Consider the following 15546-nt stretch of genomic DNA (forward strand, 5'->3'; position numbering starts at 1 on the left):
TCTACAGGTTGTGGAGGCATTAAAAAAAAAAAAGAGGCCACTGCCCAGTTAGCTCATACACGTCTCTCAATCTCTGGATTGATGAAGTAATGTGCTGATCATACTAACTGTGGACCCTGGGGACAAATAGCTAATATGGTTCATGGGGACCAAATTTAAATAATTTTTCATAATTCACACATATTTGTACATGACAATTGAGGACCATTTAAAAAAAAAATAAATAAATAAAAATAAAAAAGGTCCAATTAAATATGACATGATCCTTAGAATACAGCACTACAGCTGTCCTCTTGTAGGAAGTTTCACCACTTAAAATGAGAGGTATCACTCCTCTTTACTTTTGTTGGCCAAACTGTTGCACTGAAGTAAGTTGATGTTAGACCAGTTGATCTGCCGTTTATTTTATTTTTCTCCTCTGTCCCACTGGAGGAGGTCCGGTCTGGCTGTCCTGAGTCGGGACCCAGGATGGACCGCTTGCCTGTGTATCGGCTGGGACATCTCTGCGCTGCTGATCCGCCTCCGCTTGGGGTGGTTTCCTGCTGGCTCCACTGTGGACGGGACTCTCTCTGCTGTGTTGGATCCACTTTGGACCTACTCTCATGGTTGCGTTGGATCCACTATGGATTGAACTTTCACAGTATCATGTTAGACCCGCTCGACATCCACTGCCCAAATATGCGGTCCTCTCCAAGGTTTCTCATAGTCATCATTGTCACCGACGTCCAACTGGGTGTGAGTTTTCCTTGCCCTTATGTGGGCTCTACCGAGGATGTCGTTGTGGTTTGTGTTGTGATTTGTGCAGCCCTTTGATACACTAGTGATTTAGGGCTATATAAATAATCATTGATTGATTGAAGTTCAATGCTTGTTTATTTGACTTTATCTTCAACAGGCAAACTGCTTTGTGTTTTATGTTGATATTAAAAAGTAAACACCAAGTTTTTTTTACATTCCACAAAGTAATTAATTCAACTATCGTAATGAGGACTATGGTGTGGTTTGTTTTCCCAGAATGCAAAAGAACTGGACTGGAGGTGGCGTGAAGGTAAAGACATGTTTAATCTATTACTATGAAAAACTGCAAACAAAAGAGAATAAACTTGGCTAAAAAACAAAAACTGCCACAAAGACATGGTGTATAGTTCATTCCTATACAACATTGTGGCCGTTGGTCAGTTTCCCCTGACCAACACACACTGCATGTGGTAGGTCTTCATTGTCATTGCAACAAGTATAACAACATTTTTGTTTACAGCACAAACCCGTTCAAAATTAGACAAACAAACAGTGTTTGGGGGTGGTGGGGTTGCCCACATATGCGGTCCTCTCCAAGGTTTCTCATAGTCATTGTCACCGACGTCCCACTGGACTTTGGCAGTCACAAAGTTCCAACTGAAACGCTGTCCACCGAAACACAGCTCCACGTACCATGTACTATAAGTGTGGATAAGGCTGCCATCGGGTCCACAATAAAACAATGACAGTCAATAATGACGACAAAGTCAAGTAAACTGGTGTGGTGGATTATGTCCTTAAAGCAACCGCTACAATACTCCATATTACAGTACATATTCAAAGATTTCTTTGGCGTATCACTAGATGGGGCCTGCGTACCACTAGTGGTACACGTACCGCCCTATTGCTTTATGCTTGCCATGTTTGCTGTTATCTTGCAAACGTTTTTAGATAAAACTTTGAGTGAAATTTTATTGAAACATCTGGTTTAACCCCAAATAGTTACAACTTTCAGATGCCTTACAACTGTAGACTTTCCACTCCAACATGGACTGTATGGAATAAGACGCCTGTGTACAGACACGTCTGGATGGAGGTGGTGTAAGGTGACACCACCAGTTGCAGGCAAGTTTTGTGCGGCGGGTTCCACCTCCACCAGTGGGTGCGTGTATGTTTGTGTGCATGTGTGTGCGCAGGGGGCAGCGGGATGCCACGACCATCGGGCTTTGAGTCATGTGTGCACACTCCACGGAGAGTTTGGAGGGTTTGCCGCAAACTTTCATGAAGAGGAAAAAGTGTCTGGATTAGGGTAAGTCTGCCCTCAATGAATTTTAGCAGTGCTTTCATTACATTGTCATTGCTGGTGAGAATCATGATTGTCAGTAAGAGTCCACGAGATTCAAAATGTCAAATTCGGATGCTTTTTTTTTTTTGCAAACTAAATTCCACCAATAAATCGCAAAAGTATTGAAAAGTCATCATAATGCAGTCGATTTATACGTTGTTCAATGAAAGTGTGCGTTTGTTAGTTCCATGTGTATCATTTTGACTAGTTGGACATTTTGCTTTGTGGAGTATACTGAGCAAACTGTTCTCAAGCTCTTATTTATTACTTTATTTACCGTACAGACAAAGCATTTCTTAAAAAAAAAAAAAAAAAAAAAAAAAAAAAATACAATTATATATATATATATATATATATATATAGAGATAGATATATATATATACATATATATGTCTTAATTAGATTATCCAGAGAATAGTGCTCGATACCGTGGTAGAGCACAATATACGTATGTATGTTTGGGAAAAATCACAAGACTACTTAAATCTCCTGACGTTTGAGGGAACCCCTCATGAAACAGTTCTGTAGAGATGAAGTAGTCTTGTGATTTTTCCCCCACACACACACACACACATACATATACATATATATATATATATATATATATATATATATATATATATATATATATATATATTGCATGTTCTCCCCGTGAATGCGTGGGTTCCCTCCGGGTACTCCGGCTTCCTCCCACCTCCAAAGACATGCACCTGGGGATAGGTTGATTGGCAACACTAAATTGGCCCTAGTGTGTGAATGTGAGTGTGAATGTTGTCTGTCTATCTGTGTTGGCCCTGCGATGAGGGGGTGACTTGTCCAGGGTGTACCCCGCCTTCCGCCCGATTGTAGCTGAGATAGGCGCCAGCGCCCCCCGCGACCCCGAAAGGGAATAAGCAGTAGAAAATGGATGAATGGATGGCTATGTATATATATATATATATATATATATATATATATATATATATATATATATATATATATATATATATATATATATATATAGATAGAGATAGAGATTTAAGTAGTCTTCCACACACACACATATATATATATATATATGTATATATATATATATATATATATATATATATATAGATAGAGATAGAGATTTAAGTAGTCTTCAACACACACATATATATATATATATATATGTGTATATATATATATATATATATATAGATATATATATATATATATATGTGTGTGTGTGTAAATGACTGTAGTCACACTCATTCAGTTGCAAAAACCTTCTTCATTAGCATTAATTTAGACTCGACACAACTGATTGAAAGTACGCTGGCCAGCAACAACAATATTTCAAACTGGTAATCATACATCACATTCAATTTAAAAATAGGCAAAACAAATTACTATCACAATAACCGGAAAGAGAATGTCTCAAATCTTGGCTGGACCGTGACAAACTGTTGGTCAGTTCATCGTTTTGTTCACGTCTGCAGACATCTCATTTTCTCATATCGCTTCACCTACCTGCACCAACACTGTAAGTGCCCAATAATCCTTATAAATATGACTCTAAACAGCTATAATCGACCCATTGACGCAGACAAATAAAGTTGCACCAATATTCAGTCCATACAGGATTCCGTAGGCTTTTTCAAGATTAATGCGGCCAAAAATTACTTAATTCTTGGCAGCTCTTTTAGAAAGTTTGGCAAAAGTTGCGATGGTCTGAGGCATTTTTTGTTAATAACATTGAATCAACTCGTGATTTTTCGAATTTATTATGATTTTCTAAGTTTTCCTTGTAACCTTAACCTAAAAAAAATCATTTTAACAACAGTTGAAAAACAAATACTGTATTGATGTTTTACTTCTTATATACCCCACTGGCTTAAAAGTAGGCACATACTTAGAGTTCATTGAATTGTACTGGTTTAATTATTTTTAACTAATATTAATAATAATAATAATCAATAATGAATACGGATAGAAACACCACTAAACGTTGTCTGCTGTCTGCTTTATCGGCCAAAAGTTGCAGAGGTGTGTCTATTTTAAGATTGAAAAGTGTTTGTCCATTTTAAAGATTCATTTATATTCCAACCCATTTAATACTGTACGTTAAGAGCATTTGTGAACTGTTGCGAGCGATCATTAGCGGTATTTTTTGTTGGTAAATCAGAGACGATGACGGGTTATCATCACACTTCAACATTTCTCCTTTCCAAAGGCAAAACCTAGTAACTCACTTCTAGCTGATTTTGAGAAAACAAAGGAAAACCAATCTATCTTGATGGTGTCTTACAAGGATCTACAAAGTCATCAAAACATATAGATGTTTTCTTGAGCTTTCATTTTCTTGCCGATTGAGCCATGGATTGAATCTGCTCTCATGAACGTGTGGCCTTTCTCCAGATATTTTATCGCAATCTCGGGTGGGCCCCATTCTGTGTTTGCACATTGGGCAAGAGCCGTGTACAGCGTCCAGTTTTTATTTTGACCTCCACAGTTATCTGCCCAAAAGAGTATGCAAGGGGAAGAATCAAGAACAATACATTTAATGAAGGTGCTTGCAACGTCCTGGGCCAATCTTCCAAATATCCCCTCGTGCCATAATATCACATAATCAGGTTGACCGTCGGCCCCCATTCGTAGAAATGTCTCATTAAAGACAATACGGCGACTCACAGAGAAGCTCCGATTGGTCCCTTGAGATACTAGGTTTTTCTGTTGTATCTCCGCGGTTATGTGGTAGTTGCTAGGTCCTTCCATGCGCGTAACAGCTTACTTACGGAACAAATTACAAAATCGCATACACTAATGTAAAGCATATCACCTAGGAACTCCAAAATTATTATCAGCTCAGTTTTGACCAAAATTGAGTTACTGGGTTTTGCCTTTGGACGGGAGATTTCTGTCTAATAATTGCTGCCTCTTTTCTACGTCGGCAAATTTAAAAAATCAGAAAATCCTAATTGTTTAACCCTGAATAAATAAGTTTATAAATACATGTAAACTATGAAGTGTAGGAAATAAAAGTGTTATGCTACATTACCCAGGTTGTAGGTCAGAGCTGGGCGGTACGTGAATGATTGTGCTCTTTGATCAATAAAAAGTTGCTGAATTGTTACATGTTGCTGTTCCTCCTTCAGCTACACAAGAAACAAACATACGTTTTGATTGGACAGTTGACGTGATAAAAAAATCCAATGGCCAAAGCTTCAGACAAAGTTGGGAAACTGCATATGGTCCCTTCCATCCATTTCCTCCCGCTGGTGCCTATCTCAGCTACAATCGGGCGGAAGGCGGGGTACAGCCTGGACAAGTTGTCACCTCATCGCAGGGCCACATGGTCCCTTGAGAATAGTTTAATGGACTGCAAAGTGCTCTCATCATTACCACAATACTACGACACCTTCATCTGTTCGGGAACAGATAAATTGATCTAGCAGGAATTAAGAACCAACTCTTTCAATTTAACAGGATCACAATAAAAAGGATGTAGAACACGTCGAAATATTCGAACATTCATTACGTGTGTTGTCATAGGAGATTATCTTTTGCTATTGTATGATTTGCCTTGTTTCCACTATTTCACAACTTTATGCAGTAGGGATATAAATCTTACAACAACTCACGATTCAATTCGATTTGGATTCTTGGGGTGATGATTCGATTCAGAATCCATTCTGACTTAACTTGATTCTCGATTTGAAGCAAAAATCTCGCAATATATTATTTGTTATATAAATTATACAACAGGTTACAGGTTTCTAATTCTCTTTTTGGCTGCTAACGTATGACATACTATATTTTTCGGAGTATAAATCGCACCGGATTATAAGTCGCACATGCCGAAAATGCATAATAAAAAAAGGAAACAAAACATATATAAATCGCATTGGAGTATAAGTCCGATTTTTGGGGGAAATTTATTTGATAAAACCCAACACCAAGAATAGACATTTGAAAGGTAATTTAAAATAGAGAATAGTGAACAACAGGCTGAATAAGTGTATGTTATATGACGCATAAATAACCAACTGAGAAGGTGCCTGGTATGTTAACGTAACATATTATGGTAAGAATCATTCAAATAACTATAACATATAGAACATGCTATACGTTTACCAAACAATCTGTCACTCCTAATCGCTAAATCCCATGAAATCTTATACGTCTAGTCTCTTACGTGAATGAGCTAAATAATATTATTTGATATTTTACGGTAATGTGTTAATAATTTTACACATAGGTCGCTCCTGAGTATAAGTCGCACCCCCGGCCAAACTATGAAAAAAACTTTGACTTATAGTCCAAAAATATGGTATACTGTATACATCAGTGATGGCTCCCTTTCTCATTTGAATTGACACGTAGACAATTACTGTTACCTTTTAACCGTACCAATTATTGGTACTTTTCTGTGTTTTTTTGTTATTAAATGTTAATTATTTTATTGATAAATTATTTTGTATTTGGCATTTTGTGAGCTGATAATGATACATATACTGTCCAGTTGTTGTATATTGATATCATACACTTCCAGCCATCCATCCATTTTCTACCGCTTGTCCCTTTTGGGTTGCGGGGGGTCGCTGGAGCCTATCTCAGCTGCGTTTCGGGCGGTATGCGGCGTACACCCTGGACAAGTCACCACCTCACCGCAGGGCCAACACAGATAGACAGACAACATTCACACTCACATTCACACACTAGGGACCATTTAGTGTTGCCAATCAACCTATCACCAGGTGCATGTTTTTTTTGGTGGGAGGAAGCCGGACAACATGCAAACTCTGCACAGAAAGATCCCGAGTCCGGGATTGAACTCAGGACCTTCGATTGTGAGGCTGATGCACTAACCCCTGTACCACCGTGCTGCCCTATCAGACACTTATGATAGTATATAATGATAGCTATAACTATATATGATAACTTATGATTACTTACAGGGGCGTTATAGCTCGGTTGGTAGAGTGGTCGTGCAAGCAACTTGAGGGTTCCAGGTTTGATCCCCGCTTCCGCCATCCTCGTCACTGCCGTTGTGTCCTTGGGCGAGACACTTTACCCACCTGCTCCCAGTGCCACCCACACTTGTTTAAATGTAACTTAGATATTGGGTTTCACTATGTAAAGCGCTTTGAGTCACTATAGAAAAAGCGCTATATAAATATAATTCACTTCACTCCTGAGTCATATTTGCAAATATTACAGTATAAAGTTGGCTTTGCATGCAATTGCAATTCCAAGACATTAGATGGCAGTAGTGTAAAGGCTAAGGTGTGTTGCCTAGTCAGGGAGTAGTTTTTGCCATTAAGCTGAGTCTGGTATTTTGTTGTGCCCTGAAACATGTTCATACTTCAAGTATGGTATTTATTAAACACCAGCTGTTAGATTGTAACGTGCATCTTAGTAGTAGTTTTCATAACCCCATGTGGAGGTGTCGAAATCTGCATGTATAATTGGTAATGCTAATCATTTGCATGTCTGTCGCAAATCCAATGTAAATTAAGAATTTAACATAGAGCTAGCATACTTTGAAAAGTGGAGGCTTAGTAGCTTTGACCGTCTTCTATCAGGCATACTTGCTTTGACGACACAAAAAAGGGTAACATTGCCAAGAGGCAGTCTGACTTAGTCCGCTCTTGGTGCTTCTCTCGTGCCCGCCAAGTATTTGAGCTGGCCGAGTCTGGAAACGGAAGTCACATTCTGTGTCACGGTATTGAAATATGACAAGGTTTGGTTTTACGTGATTCTATACCGGGTTTTACCGGCATAATTATGCTAGCGCCTCAAAAAGTATTGCATTCAGGACCCATCGTTAGTATATGCATTGTAAGTAAACATGGAGCTGCCCTAAAAAGAAATTCCTAAAAATTTTGAATCCATTCAGAATTGTAACAAATAAGAACCACAACGTTGGATGTAAATTAATTTGTTTACTAATATGCAGCACATCATGCATAGTAACACTTTTAAAGCTCATTGTTTCAACATCGTGCACCATTATTCGCATTACATCAATTTGGTTACTATTCCTGTCAATCTGGGATTCAATACTTTCTAAAAATGATTACGTCTTTTCTTCATTTATTTTCCGAAGTGCACATTTGCTTTGATTCTCAGTCATTTGTTTTTTAGAATGTAAAAGCGCTCCTGGCCACCGTATGAAAGCCATGAAGGACGACAATTGTGTGACGTGAGATCCACATCAAATATTATGAATACCATATTTTCCGGACTATAAGGCACACTTAAAATCCTTTTTTTTTCTCAAAACTCGACAGTTCGCCTTATAACCCTGTGCGCCGAATGTACGGAATGATTCTGGTTTTGCTTACCGACCTCGAAGCAATTTTAATTTGAATTAAACAGGAAAAAATACATGATGCTAGGCGAACACACTTCTACAACGCTTAATATATCCTGTGGTGTACGTCAGGGATCAATTCTAGGACCTAAATTATTCAATCTCTATATAAATGACATTTGTAAAGTTACAAGATATTCAAAGTTAGTATTATTTGCCGATGATAAAACATTGTTTTGTTCAGGAGAGAACTCACAGAAGATAATACAAATTAAAACAGAAGAAATGAACAAATTAAAAAAATGGTTTGACAAAAACAGACTGTCATTGAATCTCAGTAAAACTAAAATAATGCTATTTGGTAACAGTAGAAAAGAAAGTCAAACACAAATACAAATAGACGGAATAGAAATTGAAAGAGTAAATGAAACCAAATTTTTAGGTTTAATGATTGATGATAAATTGAACTGGAAATCTCATGTAAAAAAGATACAACATAATGTAGCAAGAAACACGTCAATAATGAATAAAGCCAAACATGTTCTAAACCAAAAATCACTTCATATTCTCTACTGCTCACTAGTATTACCATATCTGAGTAACTGTGTAGAAATATGGGGAAATAATGACAAAAGTACTCTTCATTCACTAACAGTGTTACAAAAAAGATCAGTTAGAATAATACTTAATGTTGGATATAGAGAACATACAAACCCTTTATTTATTGAATCAAAGATACTGAAATTCCACGACATAGTGAAATTGCAAACAGCTAAAATCATACACAAAGCAAACTCTAACCTGCTTCCCAAGAATATACAACAATTCTTCTCAACAAAAGAGGAGAAATATAATCTTAGAGAAAAATGTAATTTAAAACATTTGTACGCACGTACAACACTTAAGACCTTCAGTATATCAGTATGTGGAATTAAATTATGGAATGGATTAAGCGAAGGAATCAAACAATGTACTAATATGATCCACTTCAAGAAACTCTTCAAACATAAAGTGTTTACAAAGTACAAAAATGAAGAACCAAGATAAACATTCTGAATTTATTCACCCATTCATTCTTTCATTCTCAAAATAATCTTACTTATCTCATCGTATGGAATAAAACTTACTTCACCAATTATTTTTTTTTTATTGTGATTACTTATGGAGTATATTGTGATTACATTGAGAACAGGAAGTGAACAAAAGTTTTAGCAACTGTTATGTAAAAGAAAGGATTAAATAAGCTCTGCTTCTTCCTACTCCTTTTTGAACATGTTGAAAAGAGAAACTGGAAATTGTGATGTATCATGTTGTATGCTTGCATGTTCGAAATAAACTTAAACTCAACTCAACTCAACTCAATTTGGTACATGGTGTAATGATAAGTGTGACCAGTAGATGCCAGTCAAACATAAGAGATACGTGTATACTGCACTATGATGGCAATATGACTCAAGCAAACACCAACATGTTACGTATATGTTCCATAGAAAATATAAAACATTACACACGCCACTCAAAAATCCATCAAAATGTTTTAGGACAACTTTGGTTAGCTATGAAGCCACAGCGCTTGATGTGCTTCAACATACGAGTACTATTATGGTGTGTGTAAAAGGTAAGACATATTATCTGGCATTTTGTTACGGAGTATTATGCAAAAGCAACTTTTCTTACCTTCTGGTACCTGCTGATCTGTATTTGGGATCTACATATATCCTGAAAAATTGGACGCACCCACCTTTGTAGTCCGTGCCGACAACGTAGTGGATAAGCTTCTTCTTTTTCTCTATCTTCTTGTTATCTGACATTCATCCTCCGCTGTTGCCATTTCTAATATAAAGCTGTGTAAAGTTCTTACTTACATCTGTCAGTAAACTCGCCATGAAAGCGCAAAAACATACCGGAATAGTGAGTTTACATTATTCACCCAAGGAACTTTAGATATTAGAGAGTTCCGGTCTGACGTTTTTTCACGGAACACATTTTCGGTGTTGTTTCTGTTATTGATTTAAATAAAGTCTGATTGTCATTAAAACAGTTAGCTTCATCTTTTGACACTTCCTCCACTCCCGTCCTTGCACGCTACACTGCTACAACAAAGATGACGGGTAAAAGACGCTACCAAAGGTGAGCCACGTAAATAAGACCGCCCACAAAATGCCCCATCCGGAAGCAACTGTCGGAAAGCGGCTTGAAGATGATCTGTAAAACATAATCTATGCAACATTTTGACCAATGAACTACCATTACATGTTATGTCGACCACAAGGAAGTGTTTTCCATTTAGAAAAAAATTAAAATAATATGACTCATTAAATGCGCCTTATAATCCGGTGCGCCTTATATATGAAAAAAGATCAGAAATAGACCATTCATCGGCAGTGCACCTTATAACCCGGTGCGCACTATGGCCCGGGAAATCCTTTTTTTTTTTCAGGTTAGCTGGCACGGAAGGGCGACGTTTTTGCCTCAGAACTTGTCCCGCTGCTGTGTGTAATCGCAACTGTTTCCCTTGAAAGAAGCTAAGCCAAGCTAAGGTTTACTGAAAGCGCCAGCCAAGGTTTGGCGATGCCAATCACGCAAAAAAAAAAAAGATGCGATAGAAACACATGCAAGGACCTGTTCGTGTGTACGTGTGTCTATGCGTGTGAGTGTTGTTTTTACAGACATGCACTTTGAGCTTTAACTGCAGCATAAAGGCTACTTGTGTCTCAGGGAGGTTAGTGGGTGACCTTTGCCTTGGCTTCCCAGCAGAGACGTCCTCGAGCAGAGATGTTATTTTCTCACCTGGATGTTTTGTTAGAGACAGACTTTCATGGCATTGGAGTCAACCTGCAAACCAGCCTCTAACTTGGCAGGCTGCCGCCGCTCATACCTTATGTCTGTCCCAAGTCTGCATGATGTGTTTACAAAAGGGCTCTTTCACTGTCTACATCAGGGGTCACCAACCTTTTTGAAACCAAGAACTACTTCTTGGGTACTGATTAATGCGAAGGGCTACCAGTTTGATACACACTTAAATAAATTGCCAGAAATAGCCAATTTGCTCAATTTACCTTTAATAAATAAATCTATATATACATTAAAAAAAGGGGTATTTCTGTCTTTCATTCCGTCGTACATTTTTTTTCCTTTGACGGAAGGTTTTTTGTTGAGAATAAATGATGAAAAAGACACTTAATTGAACGGTTTAAAAGAGAAGAAAACACGAAAAAAATGAAAATAAAATTTTGAAACATAGTTTATCTTAAATTTCAACTCTCTAAAATTCAAAATTCAACCGAAAAAAATGAATAGAAAAACTAGCTAATTCGAATCTTTTTGCAAAAAAAAAAAAAAAAAAAAAAAATAATTTATGGAACATCATTAGTAATTTTTCTTGATTAAGATTAATTTTAGAATTTTGATGACATGTCTTAAATAGGTTAAAATCCAATCTGCACTTTGTTATAATCTATAACAAATTGGACCAAGCTATATTTCTAAAAAAGACGAATCATTATTTCTTCTAGATTTTCCACAACAAAAATTTTAAAATATATTCAAAAGACTTTGAAATAAGATTCACATTTGATTCTACAGATTTTCTAGATTTGCCAGAATATTTTTTGGGAATTTTAATCATAAGTTTGAAGAAATATTTCACACATATTCTTCGTCGAAAAAACAAAAGCCAAAATGAAGAATTAAGTTAAAATGTATTCATTATTCTTTACAAAAAAAAAAAAAAATACTTGAACATAGATTTAAATTGTCAGGAAAGAAGAGGAAGGAATTTAAAAGGTAAAAAGGTATATGTGTTTAAAAATCCTAAAATAATTTTTAAGGTTGTATTTTTTTGTCTAAAATTGTCTTTCTGAAAGTTATAAGAAGCAAAGTAAAACAATTAATTAATTTATTTAAACAAATGAAGACCAAGTCTTAAAAATATTTTCTTGGATTTTCAAATTCTATTTGAGTTTTGTCTCTCTTAGAATTAAAAATGTTGAGCAAAGCGAGACCACCTTGCTAGTAAATAAATAACATTTAAAAAAATAGAGGCAGCTCACTGGTAAGTGCTGCTATTTGAGCTATTTTTAGAACAGGTCAGCGGGCTACTCATCTGGTCCTTACGGGCTACATGGTGCCCGCGGGCACCGCGTTGGTGACCTCTGGTCTACATCTTCTCATCTGTGTGCTTGTCTGTCTCCATTCATAAAACCTCTCATATAGAAAGCGCACATTTTGACACTTTTCTTGTATGGTTTGCATCCCCCCTCCCACCCATGCTCACCAGTTCCACAAGTCCTTGAAACAAAAAAAAACACCTGAGGAATAAGCTATAAAAAAGTATTCAAAACAGATGTGATGCTGCATGCCAGGTGTGCTTGTACCTGACTATTTGAGATGAAAATATCAGTGATGATGGAATTGCACTCAAAAAAGAAACGCAACTACCAAAAGAGCTTAGGTCGGACTTATAATAGAAGCACTACTTCATGGGTGTCAAACTCTGGCCCTTGAGGCAATATCAATTTAGCATTAGAACTGGCCCGCCGGTGTTATACAGCGTCGGAGCCGCTGTATTACACCGCATTCACCGCTAATACTCATACTTGCCATACCCTCCTAATTTTCCCAGTAAACTCCCAAAGTTCAGTGCCCCCTCCCGGGGCAACCATTCTCCCAAATTTCTACCGATTTCCACCTGGACAACTATATTGGGGGCGTGCATTTAAGGCACTGCCTTTAGCGTTCTCTACAACCTGTCGTCACGTCCGCTTTTCCTCCACACTAACAGCGTGTCACATAATATTAGTGGCTTTTACACACACGCACAAGTGAATGCAAGGCATACTTGGTCAACAGTCATACAGGTCACACTGAGGGTGGCCATATAAACAACTTTAGCACTTTTACAAATATGCACCACACTGTGAACCCACACCAAACAAGAATGACAAACACATTTCAGGTGAACATCCGCACCGTAACACAACAGAACAAATACCCAGAACCACTTGCAGCACTAACTCTTCCGGGAAACTTCTAGCAAACTGACCAATAATTAACGTTTTATCCATGCATTTTCTCTTGCTACTTCAAAGCTTGAATGTTTGGTTCATTCATTATTATTTTATTTTCAAATGTATTATTAGCCTGTGGAAAAAATGTGATATTTACCTAAGAAGATTGCACGTAGAAAAAAAGGCATAACATTTTTATTTAAATTTTATTTGATATGCCATTGATATTTTTTTAATTATTATTATTTGAAACTGGATTATACATGTCACTATAAAGTTATATAAGCCTTGCTTGTTCAATATTTAATGCAAAACTTGTTTGGGTCCCAATTAAAAGGTTACTTTGTTCAACCTTGGCCCGCGACTTTGTTCCGTTTAAAATTTTGGCCCACTCTGTGTTTGAGTTTGACACCCCTGCACTACTTTGTTTTTGGCCTAATTGCATGTGCAACAGTGAGTATTGCTGGACGACAGAGCATGTCTCTGCAATAGGGCCAAATTTGGGGATGCCACACTGCAAAAACTGAAATCTAAGTAAGATGAAATATCTCAAATAAGGGTGATATTTGTCTTTTTTCTGTCTGATAAGAGAGTGCTTCTCACTATGTTAGTGTTTTACTTGTTTTAAGGGTTTTGGTCCTACATGATCTCAGTAAGATATTACAGCTTTTGCTGAGATTTGATGACCTACTGTGGGGCAAAACAAGTATTTAGTCAGCCACCGATTGTGCAAGTTCTCCCACTTAAAATGATGACAGAGGTCTGTAATTTTCATCATAGGTACACTTCAACTGTGGGAGACAGAATGTAAAAAAAAATACAGGAATTCACATTGTAGGAATTTTAAAGAATTTATTTGTAACTTATGGTGGAAAATAAGTATTTGGTCAATCATTCAAAACTCTCTTAGATGGAAGGAGGTTTTGGCTCAAAATCTCACGATACATGGCCCCATTCATTCTTTCCTTAACACGGATCAATCGTCCTGTCCCCTTAGCAGAAAAACAGCCCCAAAGCATGATGTTTCCACCCCCATGCTTCACAGTAGGTATGGTGTTCTTGGGATGCAACTCAGTAGCCTTCTTCCTCCAAACACGACGAGTTGAGTTTATACTATAATGTTCTATTTTGGTTTCATCTGACCACATGACATTCTCCCAATCCTCTACTGTAGCATCCATGTATCCATTTTGGTATAAACCAAACTCGTTTTTTTTTTTCACATTCTGTCTCTCACAGGTGAAGTGTACCAAAAATGAAAATTATCATCATTTTAAGTGGGAGAACTTGCACAATCGGTGGCTGACTAAATACTTGTTTGCCCCACTGTATATTGCGTAAAACTTGCTTGAAACCAGAATATCAACTGTTGCAAAGCCGTGTCATCAACACTAACAAGTATAAAACTACTTTTTTTAAAGTAATAATTTCTTATTTCAAGCATGAAAAAAAATCATATTGTTTTGTCAAAATAATGGCACTAGAATTTACTCAATTTAAGACTATTTTTCAACGAATTGAGCAAAAAGGTCTCATTCTTTTTTCCTACCAAGAAAAGTGCACTTGTTATTAGAGAGAAAATACTTATTTTAAGGTATTTTTGGGTTCATTGAGGTTAGATAATTTTACTTGTTTTGGAAAGTCTTGACATGCCAATTTTTCTTGTTCTATTGGCAGATAGTTTTGCTTAGTTCAAATAAAATACCCCTAATTTTTTTTTCTTTTTCTTGTTTTTGAACACTGACTTTTGCAGTGCACTGACTAAATTTGGGGCCCTAAGCAGAATTTGATGAGGAGGCAACCTCATTAAATGTTTTCACACTTTTATTTATGTGAATTAAAGTTTGTAATTAAACTTATATTTAAAGGGGAACTGCACTTTAATTGGAATTTTGCCTATTACATCCATCCATTTTCTACCGCTCGTCCCTTTTGGGGTCGCTGGACCCTATCTCAGCTGCATTCGGGCGGAAGGCAGTGTACACCCTGGACAAGTCGCCATCTCATCGCAGAATGTTGCCTATTGTTCACAATCAATGATGAAGGATGTATTTTTTGAATTCATTCTAAGTATTTAAATAAATGCAATCAAAAGTCAGCTTACAATGGAGTGTATGGGAGCCGCTCAGTTCTGCCTATGAAGCACTTAAAAAACTTCCAAACACCTCCATTAGGGT

At 37.0% G+C, this 15546-nt stretch overlaps 1 protein-coding gene across 2 annotated transcripts in view; it reads left to right on the top strand.

Moving 5' to 3' along the window:
* The first annotated feature begins 1882 nt into the window (after positions 1 to 1882).
* gas2b (growth arrest-specific 2b) overlaps positions 1883 to 15546 on the top strand; it is an 81560-nt gene continuing 67896 nt past the window's right edge. The window contains exon 1 of one of the 2 annotated variants that reach the window (XM_061887202.1): positions 1883 to 2047. The gene's annotated coding sequence lies outside the window, so the exon portion shown is untranslated. The remainder of the gene's footprint in view (positions 2048 to 15546) is intronic. The other variant, XM_061887201.1, reaches the window with a different exon arrangement.

This window comes from Nerophis ophidion, linkage group LG25, assembly GCF_033978795.1.
Source record: "Nerophis ophidion isolate RoL-2023_Sa linkage group LG25, RoL_Noph_v1.0, whole genome shotgun sequence".
NCBI lineage: Eukaryota > Metazoa > Chordata > Actinopteri > Syngnathiformes > Syngnathidae > Nerophis > Nerophis ophidion.